Here is a 19,387-nt window from a genome sequence, read left to right on the forward strand (position 1 = left end):
CTGACTTCCTGGCTCCCACTAGCATCCAAAGAGTCACATGTAGGACTGGGTGATATATTGATATAGTGTCCAAAAGCGATTTGAAATCCACAACATGATATCAGTTTTATTAAATTTAGACCTGGAAATATATCACAAATCATGATATGTTGATGTGTGTGTTAAGGCTGGGTGATATATCATCCGAAACCAGTTTGAAGTCCATATCATGATACCAGTTTCATAATTTTTGACCTGGCAATGTATCGCGAATCATGGCATGTGTGTGCGCGATGCAAAAATCACAATGTGGGGAAAGCTGTGAAGCCAGCCAATGCCTCTACATAGTTCCATCCTTATTTCAGACATTGCCATATGTCAGTATGTTGCAATGTTTAGCTGGCAATATAACACGATGTTGAAAACCAGATATCGCCCAGTCCTAGTCACAGGTTTCGCTGAATGAATAATATTGAAAATGCTTCATGGCAAACTATGGTAAGAATTTAGTAATAATAATAATAATAATAATAATAATAATAATAATAATTTGTTTGTTTGTTTCCCCAGCCACCCTGGGTGGCTTCCAACAAAGATTAAAAATACATCAAAATGTCACACATTAAAAACTTCCCTGAACAGGGCTGCCTTCAGATGTCTTCTAAATGTCAGGTAGTTGTTTATCTCTTTGACATCTGGTGGGAGGGCGTTCCACAGGGCGGGTGCCACTACAGAGAAGGCCCTCTGACTGGTTCCCTGTAGCTTTGCTTCTCGCAGTGAGGGAACCGCTAGAAGGCCCTGGGCACTGGACCTCAGTGTCCGGGCAGAACAATGGGGGTGGAGACGCTCCTTCAGATATACTGGACTGAGGCTGTTTAGGGCTTTAAAGGTCAGCACCAACACTTTGAATTGTGCTCGGAAACGTACTGGGAACCAGTGTAGGTCTTTCAAGACTGGTGTTATATGGTCTCGGCGGCCGCCCCCAGTCACCAGTCTAGCTGCCGCATTCTGGATTTAAGGAAATATTAAGAACATTATATGATGCAGTTGGATAAGAATAACTATGGAACCCATGAAGGGATGGAGGAAAGTCTAGGGATTCAGAGAATCCTATGTGTATATGATTATACACATATGACACATGAATGCAAATGTTAAATGCAAAACCCATTAAAAATTTTTTTGAAAAAAAGGGGGGGGGAGCAAATGCTTTACGGTAGCCAAGCTTGTGTATTATCGGTGTATGAATAACAAAAGCCCGGTCTGACAGCTCTAGACAGGGGCATAGTTTGTGTAACAGTCTAAGTTGGGTAAAAAGGCATTTTTGGCCTCCAACAACCATTCTGAAGGCCATTTTCTCACAGAGATAAAGGATTTCATCACAGCAAATCACAGGTCAACTGAGCACAGTTCACATGGACTGGGAGGGGCATACAGAACCACAGGTTGTGCATGGTTCACATAGGGAGGGGGTACACTACAGGCAACAATTCAATTCCCTGGGGGTGCCAAGCAGAAGATTTGCCACCATGTCACGACTTTATCACCATCCACTCAGCCTTCCGCATTCCCTCCTCATCCCAGCTGGTTAGAAGATTGATAGGCACCATAAATTGACTTTATTAAATTGACAGAGTAAGGCCTTTGACACTGTTTCACATGACTTACTCCAATACAAATAAAAAGGAAATGTGGGGTGGATTTTGCCACCGTAAGACTGGTGTGCCACTACTTCCTAAAAGAAGTGTTCAGTTTCTCTCTACCTACCTAGGTAAAGGTACCCCTGCCCGTACGGGCCAGTCTTGACAGACTCTGGGGTTGTGCGCCCATCTCACTCAAGAGGCCAGGGGCCAGCGCTGTCCGAAGACACTTCCGGGTCACATGGCCAGCGTGACATCGCTGCTCTGGCGAGCCAGAGCTGCACACGGAAACGCCGTTTACCTTCCCACTAGAAAGCGGTCCCTATTTATCTACTTGCCCCCGAGGGTGCTTTCGAACTGCTAGGTTGGCAGGCGTCTACCTACCTACCATGGTGTAAAAAACGAGGGATCATGCTGTTCTCTTCTACTGCCTCTGGTCCTCTTTAGTTTCTTTGAGTTGAGCAGAAGAATGGTAGATATGCTTCTGAAATGTGGGGATAATTCCAAAATGAGAAAATTTGCAAGAATTTATCCGAATATGGGCTCATTATTTAGAATCCCAACTAATCTAAAGTGGGGATGTGTAAATAGAAACAGGTGAGATTTAATTCAGCAGCGGTTTGACTTCACCCCTGGAGACACATTGTCTCTTGAGATGGACAGGTGCCAACAACAACTCCTGCAAGGCACGATCTGCAAGGCATTGTGTGGGTTACCCCTGTTTTAAACAACATTTACCTGGCTTGGGCAGTGGCAGCAGTGAGAAGAGGGAAGCAGGAAAACGTTCTCTCCCCCTCTCCCCATCTCTCTGGCACACTGGTAGCACACAAAGCCTTATTGTGAAATTTGAAGCAAATTTTGGATGAACACATCCAACGAATTTGAAAGGGAAGCCAAACAAAAGCTGAGTAAGTCTGAAATAAGGTCAAGGTGTGTGTGCTTGTGTATGCATGTAGCCATTGGGGTGAGATCTTCCTGATGAAAACAAAACTCAGAGCAAACTCTGGAGATTGTTTCTCAGATGAACATGCTGAAGAGGTCCAAGGGAGGTCACGGCAGTCTTGATAAGAGTAACATTTCTCAGAAGGGATTTGCATGTTCCTGGTTAGATAAAGTGTCATTCCTGACAACCGCTGGAGCAACTCCCATTGCTTCATGTTACAGCAATAACCTAGAAAAGCTATTCAAGGAAAGGCTATACCCAGCTTTCCCTCAGTAATAATGTACAGATCTGACCACAGCTTTCCCTCTTAGAAAGTACAGAAGTTTGGCTTTCCCCCGTGCTTCTGAACAAGAGAGCTCAAAATAGTTCCACTGGAAAGGTAGATTATTTTTTTATACATAAACACACACACACAAATAATAATCAGATGGATTGTTTTAGAGCATTTTACTTACCCGCTTCACTCTGATTCAGTTTTTCCATAACATTTCAGTCATTTCTGGTGGCAAGTGGCCTCTAATTTTGGCTTATTCAGTGGAAATTAGCAGTAATAACATAATGGACACACTGGTATGTGCCCTCAGGAACCCTTCTGAAGGCAAATTTAATTGTTAAGTGGAAATAGATTGATAAGTCTCAGCTCCTCCTGAAAATACGTGTAAGAGCTGTGGCGAGTTGCTCAAGCCATTCTTATTGTCTCGCTGCAGTATATGACACAAGCAATAAAATAACTTTATTTCGGGAGTTAGGCATGGTTTTTGAAGATGGCAGTTTGGCCATTTGGCCATTTCACCTGTAGCAGCTGGGGAGGTTGGCAGGATGGGGGTCAGTTGCGTTCTTGGCTTCCCAACCCAGAAGGCAACCCAGAGGAAGAGCAGACGGTCCAGGAATCAGCGTGTTTTTACATGAGTAGAATGTGTCCTTTTATTTAAAATACATCTCTGGGTTATTTGTGGAGCCTGCCTGGTGTTTTTATGTGAGTAGAATGTGTGCTTTTATTTAAAATGCATCTCTGGGTTATTTGTGGGACACAGGAATTCATTCATATTTTTTCCCCAAGATATAGTCTGGCCCTCCATATGGTCTGAGGGATGGTGGACTGGTCCCTGGCCTTAAAGGGGCCAGGAGAAATGCTTGTAATTGTTGTCAGCCACCCAAATGCCCCCTTTTTCCGACTGTGATTGGACTGCAAAATTGAGAAGGAGGGATTTTGGCCCAGCACCAAACATATCCTAAATCAATAAAGTGTTCAAACCACAGAATATCCTCATGGGACTCTCTGTGCCTGGAGAGAGAAGGATTGTAGCCTTGGGTATGTATATATATATATATATATATGCAGGTTTTGGTGTCCTCGGGTGTCTTCCCGTGTAAAAGTTGGGGTGTCTAGGCGACGTTTCGACGAGGTCTCACTCGTCATCTTCAGGCTGGTGCTTTCGGCTTCTTGTTAACCATCAAAGCACCAGCCTGAAGATGACGAGTGAGACCTCGTCGAAACGTCGCCTAGACACCCCAACTTTTACACGGGAAGACACCCGAGGACACCAAAACCTGCATATATATATATATATATACACATACACACACACACATATATTTGGCAATACCTGCAATGACTCTGCTTGTGAATCTTGCCAAGGAAAAAAGAGAGCATCACCAGAGATATATTGAGGATGTCAACATGCAGTCATCTTGTTTTTGCTGATCTCCTTTAGCTGCATGGGCACAAAGCTGAGGCCAGAAGGTGGCAGTGCCAGGGGCTTGCTAGCGTCCCCAGACTGAAAATGGAAATCAGAGAGCAGCGTGGCATAATTCTTTGTGTGCACATCTTCACCCTCCTAGGTTAAGGGGCTTAATGTTTAAGAGGTTACCTGCTAGAAGACCCCCATAGCCCTAGAGCCATTAAACCCATGATTGCCCAGGATTTGTGATTCTTGTGGTTCATGGTAATTCCATTTACAGTGAACCCCTCTGAAGTTTATCCCCTCTTGCCTGCCTCCCCCAGAAGACTGGAGGAGACTGGAACATGGAAAAATAGCATGTAAGGAAGAAGGTTTCCAGCCTAACCTTGAGTGGGGGAGTCAACATCACACATGCTTCCTGTATTAAATTAATTTTCACATATAATAATCGAATTATAGAGTTGGAAGATACCCTGAGGATCATATAGTCCAACTCCTTCAATGTAGGAATATGCAGCTGTCCCATACAGGGATCGAACCCACGACCTTGGCATTAACAGCACCATGCTCCAACCAGCTGAGCCGCCTTCAGGCTCATATTTATGTAGGTTCTCTTGTGCAGGTTATCCCATTTTGCTTCCCTCCTCATCTCACTTTACACGCCGAGGGAGCTGGCGTTTATCCCCAGACAGTTTTTCCGGGTCATGTGGCCAGCATGACTAAGCCACTTCTGGCGCAACAGAACACCGACACCAGAGCAGCGCATGGAAACGCCGTTTACCTTCCTGCTGGAGCGGTACCTATTTATCTACTTGCACTGGTGTGCTTTCGAACTGCTAGGTTGTCAGGAGCTGGGACCGAGCAACGGGAGCTCACTCCATCGTGGGGATTCGAACCGCCGACCTTCTGATCGGCAAGCCCAAGAGGCTCAGTGGTTTAGACCACAGTGCCACCCATGTCCCTAACAAAATTCTAGTTAGAGTTCTCTTTTAAGCAGGTTCTCTCTTTTCACTCCCCTCCCCCAGGAGATTTTGAGGAACCCCACACATGGAAGAAAGGTTCTACCCTTGACATTCACCATAGGAGCTGACTCCTAGGGGCCGAGGTCCCTTTGGCCCCTCCATAAAATATTTGAGGGGGCTGCCCCCCCCCAGTTCATGAGTATTGCCATTCAAATGTTGAGTGAACACCTGTATCTTGTGATTGATTATGTGGAGCAGGGCTTACCTGGCCCTCTGCCCCTCAATATTTTATACAAGTTGGCACCCCTGACATTCACCTGTGGAGAATCAGCATCAAACATGCTTCCTGCGTTTAATTAAATTCCATTTAGAATGATCTCCTGTGCAAAGTCTCCCCCCCCCCCAAAGAAACTTTGGGAGCCAGGAGCATCCTTGCCAGGCATGCTCACCTCTATCTACAAATGGGAAAGGCGCAGAAGCAGCTGAGCAGACCTCACGTCAGCCTATGGGAATCAATGAACAATTAATTACTATCATCAAGTGGTACTCTACTCCGGGAAGACAGCGCACTTATATTTATCAATTACTAATTAGTAGCTCTTGCCCAGCTGACAGTTGTCTGTCAGCCAGGAGAAAAGCCGCAGTGTGTGGCTCTCCAAAGTGGTCGGTTCTTAGCGGTAATTAGTGGAGCTCTACTATGGCTCTGGGTCCTGTTTTGTTTTGAAATCCTTTCCTAACAAGGCTGGGACTTCCAAAGGGATCCTCAGGCATCTCAGTGCCATTCTCCTGATTAATTTCAGGGTGTGTTTCTGCATGCGCTGGACCTTCAACATCCGCTTTCCTTTGCAAGTCCTTCCCTGAATCTTAGAAATCCTTCCCAGAATCGTCATTGTGGGGGATAAAACGCATGCATAGTTTTTCAGATTAATTTGGCTCGGATATAGGGATGCACAGACCTGCCAATTTCAGCTTCTCTTTCCCCCAGTGTTCAGTTCAGTTCTCCCCATTTCTGTAGCATTTGCCAATTTGTTTGTTCTGAGAAATCCTCATGAAAATCTGTCGGCGTTTGAGTGCAAATTTCTTCTAACTAACACATAGTTGCATGCGGTTTGGAATGACAGACCCATCCCTAAAAGCAATTTTCTCTGATATAATGCATTTTGTGTATGTTATTTTCACTAAGTGCTCAGCTAGCCTGGTAAAGAAAAAGCGATTTATATGCATTGTATGTACGGTGCAACATTGTGCCACCAGATGGCGATGTGGAGTTCTGCTTTTCTCTACCGGTTTTCCCTGTTTAAATTTACAACGCTTTGAACTGAAATGCTTCTTTGATGTGTCTAGATGAGACCTAAGATGTGTGTTTTCCCGCAATATGTGCATATTGTTTGGTGGGAGGACTGCATTGGAGAAGTGCGAATTTTGAAGGATACCTGGTTCTCGAGAAGTACAAATTAAATCATATGTCAGTGGTTGGCCCTGTCTCCCTCCCTATTTCTCTCCAGTAGACCTGGAGATGGGCGGGTAGCTTTCCTCAAGGAGTATGGTGGCAGAAAAGACTATGTTTCTACAGGGGATTGTATGAGTAATGGCAGCTGCCTGATACTCATTGATGCATCAGGCTAATAAAATAATAATAATAATAATAATAATAATAATAATAATAATAATAATAATAATTTATTTAAACCCTGCCCATCTGGCTGGGTTGCCCCCTAGTGGTGTGAGCAGTGTGGAGGCTGCCACTGTGATTGAGAGCAGTGCTTTTATCTTACAGGATTGTGCTGAGAAAATGTATCTGAAGATTCTTCATCACTTTAAGCCAATGGTGGGAAACCTCAGGTCTGGGGGCCACATGCAGCCCCCCCAGGCCACTCTGTCTGGCCCTTGAGACTCTTCCCGGACCACCCACTCACTAGCCCAACTTTGAACCGTTCTGGAGAGTTTTTGCCTGGCTGCAATGTCTCCTTGAACTCAACGCTTCCTGCTGGTCTGCATGACAAATATAAAGAGGTTTGTGTGTGTGCAGAAACTAGCCTAGGGTACAGGTAAAATTTACATTTGTTGCTCCAATCATTTCCCCCTCTAGCTTCCCATCCCCCTCTGGTCCTAAGCACAAATAGAAATGAATATTGTCATTATTCTTAACTTACATGAAATGTAATAGTGGCCTACTGACAGTTTACTGTCAAGGGATGCCTAAAAGCTTATTGCTTCTTCAATAGCTTTTTGTATAGCTTAACCCAGGGGTGGGGAACCTATAGCCCCCTAGAAATTGCTGGACCTCAACTCCCATCATTCCTGAACATTGATCAGACTGATGGGAGTTGTAGTCCAGCAACATCTGAAAAGCCACTGGCTCCCCTGCTTTCAACATAGATGTGATGAACGTGAAGGAACTCATCAGAACTTTTTGAAACAATGCGTGCCAAACTCCATTAGCTTCGTAACCATAAGCAAAAGATACTTAATTTTAAAACTCAACAAGTCAGCCGCTGGAGTTTAGAACCTCAGAAATCTCATCAAATCCTGAAGGCCACAGAGAAAATTCTTCCTGAGATCATGGTTGCATAGCGATTCCCTCCCCCCTTCCCAGTTTAAACAACAGTTTAAATATTAGACTTTCCCAGGAAGGGAAATATCTCTTCTCACCTGACACTGCTAAAACCCCTGGCTCCTTGCTGAGTAGATTATTAATGGCAGGGACCATTTAATCTCTCCTGGGTAAGGCATCCAAAAGAGTCACACTGTTGATCCAGACGCAAGTCAACATGTTATCGCTGCCATGACGTTATCACTGCCCCTAACAGTAAGCGGGTTGGGGGTGGGGTGGGCAGGAGGAGGTTAGTAACCTGGTTCCTTCACATTGTAATGTGTGCATCCCAAGTTGCCGTTTGCAATTAACTTGCTCAAACAAAACTCATATAAATCAATCATGCCTGGGCTAATAAATAAATCTTTGATCAGTGACTATCTGGTAAATGTGTAGACATGGGTCAGTACCTCAGATTTACAGCATTTCCTTGCTGGGCAGCAGGATTAAAACAAAACAATGACCAATATCAGCGGCTGGGTTGTCGTGTCTTATTATTTAAAACTTGTGCAGCAATGACATTGTCGGGGGCCCCGTATCATTTTATTTGCAGTCGTGCAGCTGTCCCTCTAAGTTAGGGGCTTTCCATTATTTACTTTCCAGCCTCCCCCTCCTATGCTTCCAAAATCAACAACAACATAATATATTTGAAAGATTAAGCAATGGAAGCAGCTATAAATTCTTGGAATGTAGCACACATTTTGTTTCCTAGATTCAAATCAGAGGCACATTTTGGTCTTCAGTTGTTGTTGTTTTTAAAAAAGCATGTCTTTTCTCAATCAGATTCCAAACTTTTGGGCATGCATCATCATTATGATGAGAAAGGTAGGTAAAATGCCGCTACTCAGACTGGCCTGGGTATGTGCTTTTAGAGCAAAGGTGATGCTTCTGGGATCTCCCTGCTATATGGGTTTTGTACCAGAGAATTCTACTGTGCCTCACATAGGAAGGGACCTTATCTGTGGCCCATAAGGGAAACTGGGGGACTGCCCCGTCAACCTTAGCCTGACCTCAGCCAGCTCCCACCTGCCTAACTTAGCTGGGAACTGCATTGCAATTTCTTTGAATTTTGCACAAAGCGCAAAGGATAACTACCTTCCATTCTGCATGTTAGGTACAGATCAGGTCAGCTCATGTTGGAATTCATGGGGATCACATCCCTTAAAGGTAAAGGGACCCCTGACCATTAGGTCCAGTCGTGACCGACTCTGGGGTTGCGGCGCTCATCTCGCTTTATTGGCCAAGGGAGCCGGCGTACAGCTTCCGGGCCATGTGGCCAGCATGACTAAGCCGCTTCTGGCGAACCAGAGCAGCACACGGAAACACCGTTTACCTTCCCGCCAGAGCGGTACCTATTTATCTACTTGCACTTTGACATGCTTTCAAACTCCTAGGTGGGCAGGAGCAGGGACCGAGCAACAGGAGCTCACCCCGTCGTGGGGATTCAAACCGCCGACCTTCTGATCAGCAAGTCCTAGGCTCTGTGGTTTAACCCACAGCGCCACCCATGTCTAAATCAGAGTTGGTGTGTGTGTGTGAAGGCTTCAAAACAGCACCAGCGCCTTGGCTTCGGAAATGGAACTTCCACGTAAGACCCGAGCTGAGCTTGGGAAGGAAAGTTCTGACACAGGGATGTACAGATTCAGAACACATAGGCAAATGAAATCCATGATAAAAGAAGAGAATGTGTTTGGCAGTTTCCAGCTAACTTGCCACTTGGCCAGGCAGCTGGGGTGTGGGGGGGGGGGGCGGCCTTTTGCAGATAAAATCTGGTTATATAGAGCTGATTCTCATCAATATACCCTTTAGAAGACAGAGTCCTCTCCCATCTAAAAGCCTGCCTCAACATTTGAGTGCTCACAATTAATCCAGGCAGTGCCATGCTCTTGTTTTAATGGCATACAGACGCTTAGTCATTTCCTCTGTCTTGTTTTCGCTTGATGCTCCAGGGAGTAATTACCCTGATATTTTGTCCCTTACCTTGGCATCGTTAGACATTTCTGCTAATTCCAGAGCTGCATTTCTTAATCTAACTACTACTAATTCCAGGAATCTAACCCTGCACTTTAATGGGCCTTTGCCATCAGAGACTCTCCAAACACTTTGCAGTTTTCATGATATGCCAGGCACATCATGGCACAACAACAGAGCATGCTTCTCTCAGGGGAGGATATTTAAGCCTGTAAGCAGTAAAGGGGTGAGGGAGATAAAACAAACATCTGCCCAGAATTTCTGACCAAATGTTTGCTATATCCTTTCGGTTCAGAAATTGTAGGTAAAAGAAGGGGGACTGCAGCAAAATGTTGCAGTGCAGAGTGCTCCTTCTCAGTGTCTCAGTCAGTTTTTTTTTAAAAAAGCACAATTCCATTCCATCAACTAAGCATGCTCAGATCTCACTGTTGAGGTTCACACTTTTTTTTAAAAAAAGAAAAGTTTGTATCCCTGACCTTGAGGTTCCCATGAGTCTTCAGATGGTTCTTTCCTGTGCACTGGGTCTGTGTGCAGTTTTATTTACAGAAGCAACAGCTTTCACAACCTGAACATCAGATACAAAGGGAATGAAAAGACTCTGCCTTTCATATTTCCCTTTTAATTCCATATTACAGTAACACACCAGACCCAAGGTAGCGTCAGAAAATAAGCAGGTTTGCAATTAGCTCCTCCCTGCCCTTGCTCAGTTAGAACTGGGCCACAAAGATTAGTCAACTCCCAGAGCCAAGTATGGACGGTTCTGTGACCCTGATATAATTTTATACCCAGAATACTCATTTGAAGTCAGATTGAGAAATTGGCATTCCAAGCACCACCCACTCATTTTCAGGAAAAGAATTTAGTTCATTGTCTTTACCCTGAATAAACATTACCATTGGCATATCTTAAAGTTTCCAAGCATTGTGATGTGCACAGGTGCATTCTTTTATGTGACAGGGAAACAGTTAATGTGCAAGGAAAAAAAATTGTGTGCAAAGTGCAAACATTGTGATGTGCAAGAAAAACATTGTGTGCAAAGTCACCTTTAGACCCATACTTGGGCCAGAGCTCAAAATGCAAGGGCCATCTTAGAAGATAAATCCGAGAAGTGACAAATTCTGGTCTCAAGGGTTCTGAATGTGAGATGAAGCATTCCATTTCTCCCATCCATTCATGCAACTGTATGTTAAAGAGTAGATTGACAAGCCTTAATCTGGTAGCTGATGCAGTGGCAAAGAACTGAGAAGTACCAGGTTCTAATCTCGCTCCATCCATGAATTTACATAGCCATTATCTCTCAACCTCCAACTTAGGCTGCATAAACGTCACACTTTTAAAGCACATGACTTCCCCCCAAAGAATCTTGGGAGCTGTAGTTTGCTGAGAGTGCTGGGAATTGCAGATCTGTGGAGGGTAACCTAAAGTCCCCAGGATTCTTTTGAGAAAGTCCTGAGCTTTATAGATGTGCTATAAATGCACAGGGTTAAGGACCTGGGCCAGCACTGTTGACTTCAGCACCTTGGACAGCTGCCAGGATCATGAGCCCCAGCAACACCCACCTTGGTGGTGGATAGTACAAACCACCATTTAAAATGTACCAACATACAATTGTTGCCAGACCGGGAGGGGGAATTTCTTCAGGACTCTCCCTGGGTTACTCCCCACACCCCTGCTGCCCCCCTTTTTTTGCCTGGGTGGGATGTATCCTTGAAGTCTGTAGCTCTCAGTTGCCACTACGGAGCACAGAGAGGGGGATGTCCATGGGTGTGAAACTAGCCTGCAGTGGAAATGCAAAATGTGCATTCATTGCTCTGATCACTTTTCGTTCTGACCTGCCATGTGGTCTGTGGAAGGTTACCCAAGGGAAGTGTGGCCTCCAGGCTGAGAGGGATTCTCTGCTCTGGGGCATTGTGGGAAATTAAATTAGCAGCCCTGACCAGCTCTGATCAGAAGAGGAGAACTGCTTTGCAAAACTATCCAAGGAGCCTACTGTGGAGCCCTGGGCTGAAGACTTGCTGTTTTTGTTGGGTTCAATTGCATCTTGTTATTCCAGTTGTCAGTGTCCTTGGGACCAGTGGGATATTCAAACAAGCCTGCAAACCAAGACCCAGCCTTGTGTACAAATAGGCAGCCAACCCCTAATATACCTTGAGTAACTTTCCCCAGCCTTGACTCCTCAGCTAGTGTTGGACTACAAATCCCCAACCAGCACAACCAGTGACCAAGGATGATTGTATTTCTAATCAAGCATCATCTGAAGACCTCAGGGTGGGGAAGGCTGCCCTAGAGAAAGTGGGAAAGTACCAAGAAGCTGAGGCCTGGACTGCAGCAGGGATTGCCCATTTGAAAAGCAGCCAAGCTCCTAGTCCTCATGCCAGGACTGGCCAGTACAGGGGTTTCGCACTGCCTTCCAGGGGTAGAGGCTAATTTTGCACACCCTATTCACTTCCATTGGTGCTGGAGGAGACTCTTGAGAGTCCCATAGACAAGAAGATCAAACCTATCCATTCTGAAGGAAATCAGCCCTGAGTGCTCACTGGAAGAACAGATTGTGAAGCTGAGGCTCCAATGCTTTGGCCACCTCATGAGAAGAGAAGACTCCCTGGAAAAGGCCCTGATGTTGTGAAAGATGGAGGGCACAAGGAGAAGCGACAGCAGAGGACGAGATGGTTGGACAGTGTTCTCGAAGCTACCAGCATGAGTTTGACCAAACTGTGGGAGGCAGTGGAAGACAGGAGTGCCTGGCGTGCTCTGGTCCATGGGGTCACGAAGAGTCAGACATGACTAAATGACTAAACAACAACAACATTCACTTCCATGTTTAGAGAGAACCCTGAGGTTCATGTACACACACTCCTAGACAACTCATCAAGCTACCTCTGAGCCTCTAACCAGGAGTTCCTGCATTTCCTGGAGGTGAACGGAATACTGATCTGCCTTGCCAGACTGTTGTGAAGATTACTCCAGAACGAGCTCTACCAATGTAGTTATAATCATCAACACAAAATGTGCATCCCTCCATCTCTCAAGAGGTATAGCCTTACTGCTGAAAGACAGAAAATAGACATCAACTGAATTTTACTATCCATTGCAGAGGCTTCTAGCTCCCTCAAAGGCTGTTTGATCATGCTTAAATCATTCCGACCTGGAATATGAATGACCGAGCCAAAGGAACAACGCCCCCCCCCCACTTTCTCTCCTGCTCAAGCGTGACAACAAATCAAGTCAAATGGATTCATTTTTCCCCGCTTTAAAAGAAACACATGCTCAAACACAAATTAAATGTCTGCATTCCCTTAGGTTTCATTAATACTTTTATTAGTCTTATCTGACTCATTCCTATTCGGCCCTCCGCTTTGTCACCAAAACCCTGTGGGATGGTAAACACATCTTTGTACTTTATCTTTTAACCTCCGAGTAACCTTTGTCCTTGGACTCCTAGCAACTTTCAGGACCTAAAAGCATTACAAATGGGGAAAGTACTTATAATGATTAATCTTGTTGGCTGGAGTCATTATGAATAGATGCTCCCTCAGAACTACAGGGAAGGGGGCTGGGCCCCTGACATCACCACGGACTTGCACCTAAGCGTTTCTTGTTAGCGGGCTGTCCTCAGGCGGCAGGCGGCTGGTGGTCTCTGAAGATGGCTGCCAACCATGTTCTACTCAGGGCAGTCCCTTGGGAATGAATAACAAAACCACAGAATTATAGAGATGGAAAGGATGTTGGGGGTTATCTAGCCCAAACCTCTGCAAGTGGATTTAAGCTAGTCATGTCCAGGGAATGCAATGGGTCTACTCTGACTAACATTGGAGGAGGAAGAGGAGGAGGAGGAGAAGGAGGAGGAGGAGGAAGAAGAAGAAGAAAATAGGATAATAATATACTGTGGTACCTCGGGTTAAGTACTTAATTTGTTCCAGAGGTCCGTTCTTAACCTGAAACTGTTCTTAACCTGAAGCACCACTTTAGCTAATGGGGCCTCCTGCTGGCACTGCACCACCAGAGCACAATTTCTGTTCTCATCCTGAAGCAAAGTTATTAACCAAAGATACTATTTCTGAGTTAGCGGAGTCTGTAACCTGAAGCGTATGTAACCTGAAGCGTAGGTAACCCGAGGTACAACTGTATTAAGGATGGAATAACAAATAAAGCAAGAGTAACAAAAAAAATAGGGACGTGGGTGGTACTGTGGGTTAAACCACTGAGCCTAGTGCTTGCCGATCAGAAGGTCGGCGGTTCGAATCCCCGCAACGGGGTGAGCTCCCATTGCTCAGTCCCTGCTCCTGCCAACATAGCAGTTTGAAAGCATGTCAAAGTGCAAGTAGATAAACAGGTACCACTCCAGCGGGAAGGTAAATGGCGTTTCCGTGCGCTGCTCTAGTTTGCCAGAAGCGGCTTCGTCCTGCTGGCCACATGACCCGGAAGCTGTACGCCGACTCCCTCGGCCAATAAAGCGAGATGAGCGCCGCAACCCCAGAGTCGGCCACGACTGGACCTAATGGTCAGGGGTCCCTTTACCTTTTAACAAAAATAATAGGAGGTAAAGAAGATCGCACATGGGTTGGATGGAAGTACTGGGCTGTGGGGGAGGGAGGTAAAGGTGTTAACTGAAATTGTTAAAGATTGGTATAAGATTTAAGAAATTTAAATTTTTATAAAGATTCTATAAGGAGAGCAGAAAGCAGCAAGAAATATCAAGTAGAAGTATCGGAAAGGAGATCAGTGTAAATGAAAACATGAGACTTATGGTTTTGTTACATATGATTTTATTTTGGAGTTGTCTGCTTATTTTGGAGTTATTTGCTGTAAAGAATGTATATTATGTGAATAAAATAATAAAGGATTTGACATTTTTTTAAAAAAAAGAAAGAATAAGATATACAGAGGAAGGAATTATTTACAGAGGAAGGATTTCTATTTTTAACCACCATTCATGCAAAAAGATCCCAGGGTGGTTTACACATCTGTCCAGTTAAGTAGTTGAGTACAGTTACGCAGTGACAGCCACTAGGATGCTGGTAGTCCAGAGGTGGAAAGACAACAAAGACTATGAGGTGGAAAGACTATGTAGAAATGGCAAAAATGACCGTGGAAATCAGGAAGATCAAAACTTCAATAAAGATTGGGAGAAATTTACGGTATATTATATTTGAAAGACCACTGTCAACACTTGAAATCTTTAGCTGGTTTGAAATAACTCTTGCAAGGTAACAAAGACTTTGGCGTATGATATGCAGTAGAAAAGAGCAAACAAAGAACCCATGGAAGGAAGTCAAAAGATTCGGAAGAATCTAGTTCATTTGTTGTTGTTTTTTAATCTATGATTGTGAATGTAAACATTAATTTGTAAAATCATATATATATATATATATATACACACCTCCCCAGTTAAAACAGCAAATCACACAACCAAGCATTAAAACATAAGCTAAAAAATCAAGTAAAAAGTCCTGCTAGTAAAGAATTGGATTTGTACCCCTGGCTTTCTTCCGAAGATCTCAGGGGAGCAGCACAATGTATTTCTGCAATACCTCCCCCCCCCCCATGGTATATAACCACCATTATATATTCACAACATCCCTGACAGGTAGATTAGGCCAAGAGAGACTGACAGCACAAAGCCTCGCAGTGAACTTCCTGGTGAAGTGGGAATTGGAACCCAGGGCTCCTCATTTCAGTTTCGGCACACTGCCTGTAACATGTGCCTGATCTCAGATATTAAGGTTGTTCTCATATATAATGTTACCGGAAAAATCTGAGGGCTCCCTTGGACAAAAAGTAAAGACACCAACCAGAGTAAATTGGAGCAAATCAGCAGCCTGTAGGATTGGCCTTTATTGACTGTTGCAACAGGGTGCTCCCCTCACTTGCAGGTGAGAGGAAAGACACAGAAAAATGGTGTGCCAGACCTTATAAAAACTTTTGAAATTCCCATCCTCTAGGTCAAGCCCACCCCCAGAAACATCATGCATACATTACAGAAAGGAGGGGTTGAGGGAGGAGTTGTGGTGGTAACCTGAGTGTCTTGTCACCTGGCTGGTTCCCTTCTCCTCCTCCCCATGAGTCATTTTCTGAAGACAAAAGGTAGTCACAGTTTCCTGCCCCCTGAGGGAAGATCTGATCATTGTCCTTTGTTTCAGTCCATGCTGAATCCATTCCCATATGCAAGTTCTTTGTGATCTTGATTGTCTTCTGTCTAGGACCATCAGGGTTGGCATAGCAACTGGGCAGGGCTCCTGTGGATGTGCTGGGATGGTGAAGGGATTATGGTGCCCTGTATCAAACCTTCCCCATTTTGTAGTCCTTCGTTCATGGAGTAAAATAAAAGTAGAACAGTGCAAATCCGATGCATGGTTGATTTTCTATGAATTTATAACAGAAGCGTAGCGTATGTAGTGTGTGAGTGTGAGTGTGTGTGAAGTTTGTACGAACTGAATGATGGGGGGGGGGGGGTTCCTGCTACAATAATTTGGTGGTGGTGCGATTTCCTTCCAAATTAATATGAGAATGCATTTGGGTATTATTTGGGAGAGGGAAACATGATACAGAATCACAGAATTGTAGGGTAGGAGAGGAGGAGGAGGAAGAAGAAGAAGAAGAAGAAGAAGAAGAAGAAGAAGAAGAAGAAGAAGAAGAAGAAGAAGAAGAAGGAGGAGGAGGAGGAGGAGGGGAGGAGGAGGAGGAGGAGGAGTTTGGATTTGATATCCCGCTTTATCACTACCCTAAGGAGTCTCAAAGCAGCTAACATTCTCCTTTCCCTTCCTCCCCCACAACAAACACTCTGTGAGGTGAGTGAGGCTGAGAGACTTCAGAGAAGTGTGACTAGCCCAAGGTCACCCAGCAGCTGCATGTGGAGGAGCGGGGAAGTGAACCTGGTTCACTAGATTATGAGTCTACCGCTCTTAACCACTACACCACACTGGTCATTTAATCCAATTCCCTTGCAATACAGAAATCACAGCTTTGCAGTATGTATGTACTCTCCATAAATGATTTGAGGCATGCACATTTTATGTTTGAGGGCAACAACTGGAGAACAGCATTTCAGATAAGAGGAGCTCTTGAAATTTCATTTGCAAAACACCCTAGAGAATATTGTGGGGCTGGGGCTGGGTGGGAGAGAAGCCCTGTTACATATTACTGTCGTCTCCAGGCCGGGATGAAAATTCCACACCGATATTGCCTGCCCTGGAGATCAGTGGCGTAGCATGGGTTGTCAGCACCCGGGGCAAGGCAAGTAATTTGCGCCCCCTAACCCATGGATTTGCGCCCCCTAACCCTAACCCCCAGATGTTGCGCCTGGTGCGGCCGGCCCCCCTGCACCCCCCAGGCTACGCCACTGCTGGAGATTCTCCTCTAGACAACCTATTTAGGAGTCTCTCTCTCCCCTTTCTTTTCTGCAACAACAGGATCGCTTTGAAGCCTGCAGCTGCACCTGACCACCAAATGCTCAGCAGACCAGCAAGACAGGCCTTCGAGAATCCCTAAATAGTTATGGATCTTGTCCTGAATGGTGGAAAACCACACATTAAAAATTGAAGCTTCGAGTCCTTGCAAACAGCAGCGGACGATGTGGCAAACCTAGCTCCAGACTGTACCACATCCTTTAGGCTGCAGATTGGAGCTAATGGGGTGGAATGCTCACCGGTCCCTGCTTATAGAAAGCCAGCAGGCAGTGTGTGTGTGTGTGTGTGTGTGTGTGTAAAGGCTATGCTAAAATACTTTGCCCTGATAAGTTTGCTTTTGCATGCATGGAGAATATATTTATTTTTGCATGGAAGAGCATCAAGTGAAACTCTTTGAAGATTGCACACACCATTTGAGAATGTGAGTGAAGGACATTGTTGCAGCACCTACTTTGCAATGGAAAATGGTTTCCAGGATGAATCCTGAAACCAGAAGTGGGGAACATTTTTCAGACTGAGGGCCACATTCTCTTATGAGCAGCCTTCCAATGCCAATGCTGAGTGAGGCCAGAGGTAAAATAGAGTGGAGCTCTTTGCACTGGGGCTAGTTTCTACATACAAACACTATTCTTTCTCCACTACCTAGCCAGGAAAGAACATTCTGATGTTGGAAGAAGGACCAGTGTGGGGTGTGGCCTCAGAAGAGTGGGCGTGGCCTGGGGAGAGTCCTGAGGACCAGGCAGAGGGGCATGAATAGCCGCACTCCATACCCTCCAACATTTCTCCTATGAAAATAGGAACATCCTATTCAACAACACAACAATAATAATATTATTATTATTTATACCTCACCCATCTGACTGGGTTGCTCCAGCCACTCTGGGCGGCTTCGGACACATATAAAAACATAGTAAAACATTCAACAATAATAATAATAAATCCCTATACAGTGGTACCTCAGGTTACAGACACTTTAGGTTACAGATGCTTCAGGTTACAGACTCCGCTAACCCAGAAATAGTACCTCAGGTTAAGAATTTTGCTTCAGGATGAGAACAGAAATTGTGCGGCAGCAGCAGGAGGCCCCATTAGCTAAAGTGGTACCTCAGGTTATGAACAGTTTCAGGTTAAGAACGGACCTCCAGAACGAATTAAGTTCTTAACCCGAGGTACCACTGTACAGGGCTGCCTTCAGGTGTCTTCTAAAGGTTGTATAGTTGCTTATCTCCTTGGTTCGGGGGTCTCATAACTCCATTCAGTCCGATGAAAATAGGGGAGTCCTAAGGGACATTCTGGGATCAAATCAGAACCCCGGGTGGCTTCTGTAAATCTGGACCTATCCCTGGGTAATAAGGACACTTGCAGGGTCTGACATACAGACACCCCACTCTGGATGTATGCAGTGCTGAGATACATAGGTCAGTGGTCTGAAGGCCACATTCACACAATAGATGTGATGCACTATGATACCACTTTAAACAGTTGTGGAATTCTGGGAACTATAGCTTTTTAAGTGTGCAGAGAATTGTTAGGAGGCCCCTATTCCCATCCCGGAGACACAGTTCCCAGGGTGGTTTAACCATCAGGAGCTCTTGGAATTGCAACCCTGTGCAGAGCATAGGGGCAAACGGCAACTCCTGGAATTCTTCGGGGGGAAAGCTTTGACTTTTTGAAGTGGCATCAAAGCGCTTCAAATGTATGATGCAAACATGACTTCGGTTTCCTGTGTTCCTCTAAAGCCAGAGTCTCACAACTGTACAGGGTTAAGGCTCACCGTAAGATTTCCTTTGAAAGCTACTCTGGAGCCCAGAGCAAACGGCCAGCAATCTCACCGGGGCAGGAGGGGGGGGAAGGCCCAAACCAGACTTCCATCGCCTGCTCCTTTTTCCCTTTCCTTTTTCCTCCTCTTCCTACCCCCAAGCAATACGGCTCTGCTTCATATATTTTTCATTCCGACTGAGGGTCCGCAGCAGCAGCTGATGACCTCTGTCACACGCCACTGCTTCCCTCAATGTAAATGCGGCCTGGGCTCGCTTCCCTCCAACCCTGTTCCACCTCTCTCTCTCTCTCTCTCTCTCTCTCTCTGCCTAGCCAGAGAGGCAAGTGTATTTATTTTATATATTCTCGAACTGGATCTATTTATTTTAAACCTGCGGTGGCTCTCAGGAGGCAGCTAAAGATAACAGTGACATTAAACGCTGAGAGCGTTTT

The 19,387-nt window shown here is 45.2% G+C and overlaps 1 long non-coding RNA gene across 1 annotated transcript; it reads left to right on the top strand.

Annotated features, from left to right (window-relative positions):
* Window positions 1-1,454: 1,454 nt before the first annotated feature.
* On the top strand, window positions 1,455-17,317 carry LOC310827205. The gene is made up of 3 exons (XR_014556203.1): window positions 1,455-1,566; window positions 2,874-2,941; window positions 17,180-17,317. It is a non-coding gene; the product is annotated as an uncharacterized lncRNA (long non-coding RNA).
* Window positions 17,318-19,387: the final 2,070 nt, after the last annotated feature.

Source organism: Podarcis gaigeae, assembly GCF_964106915.1.
Source record: "Podarcis gaigeae genome assembly, chromosome: 11".
In the NCBI taxonomy this organism is placed as follows: Eukaryota; Metazoa; Chordata; class Lepidosauria; order Squamata; family Lacertidae; genus Podarcis; species Podarcis gaigeae.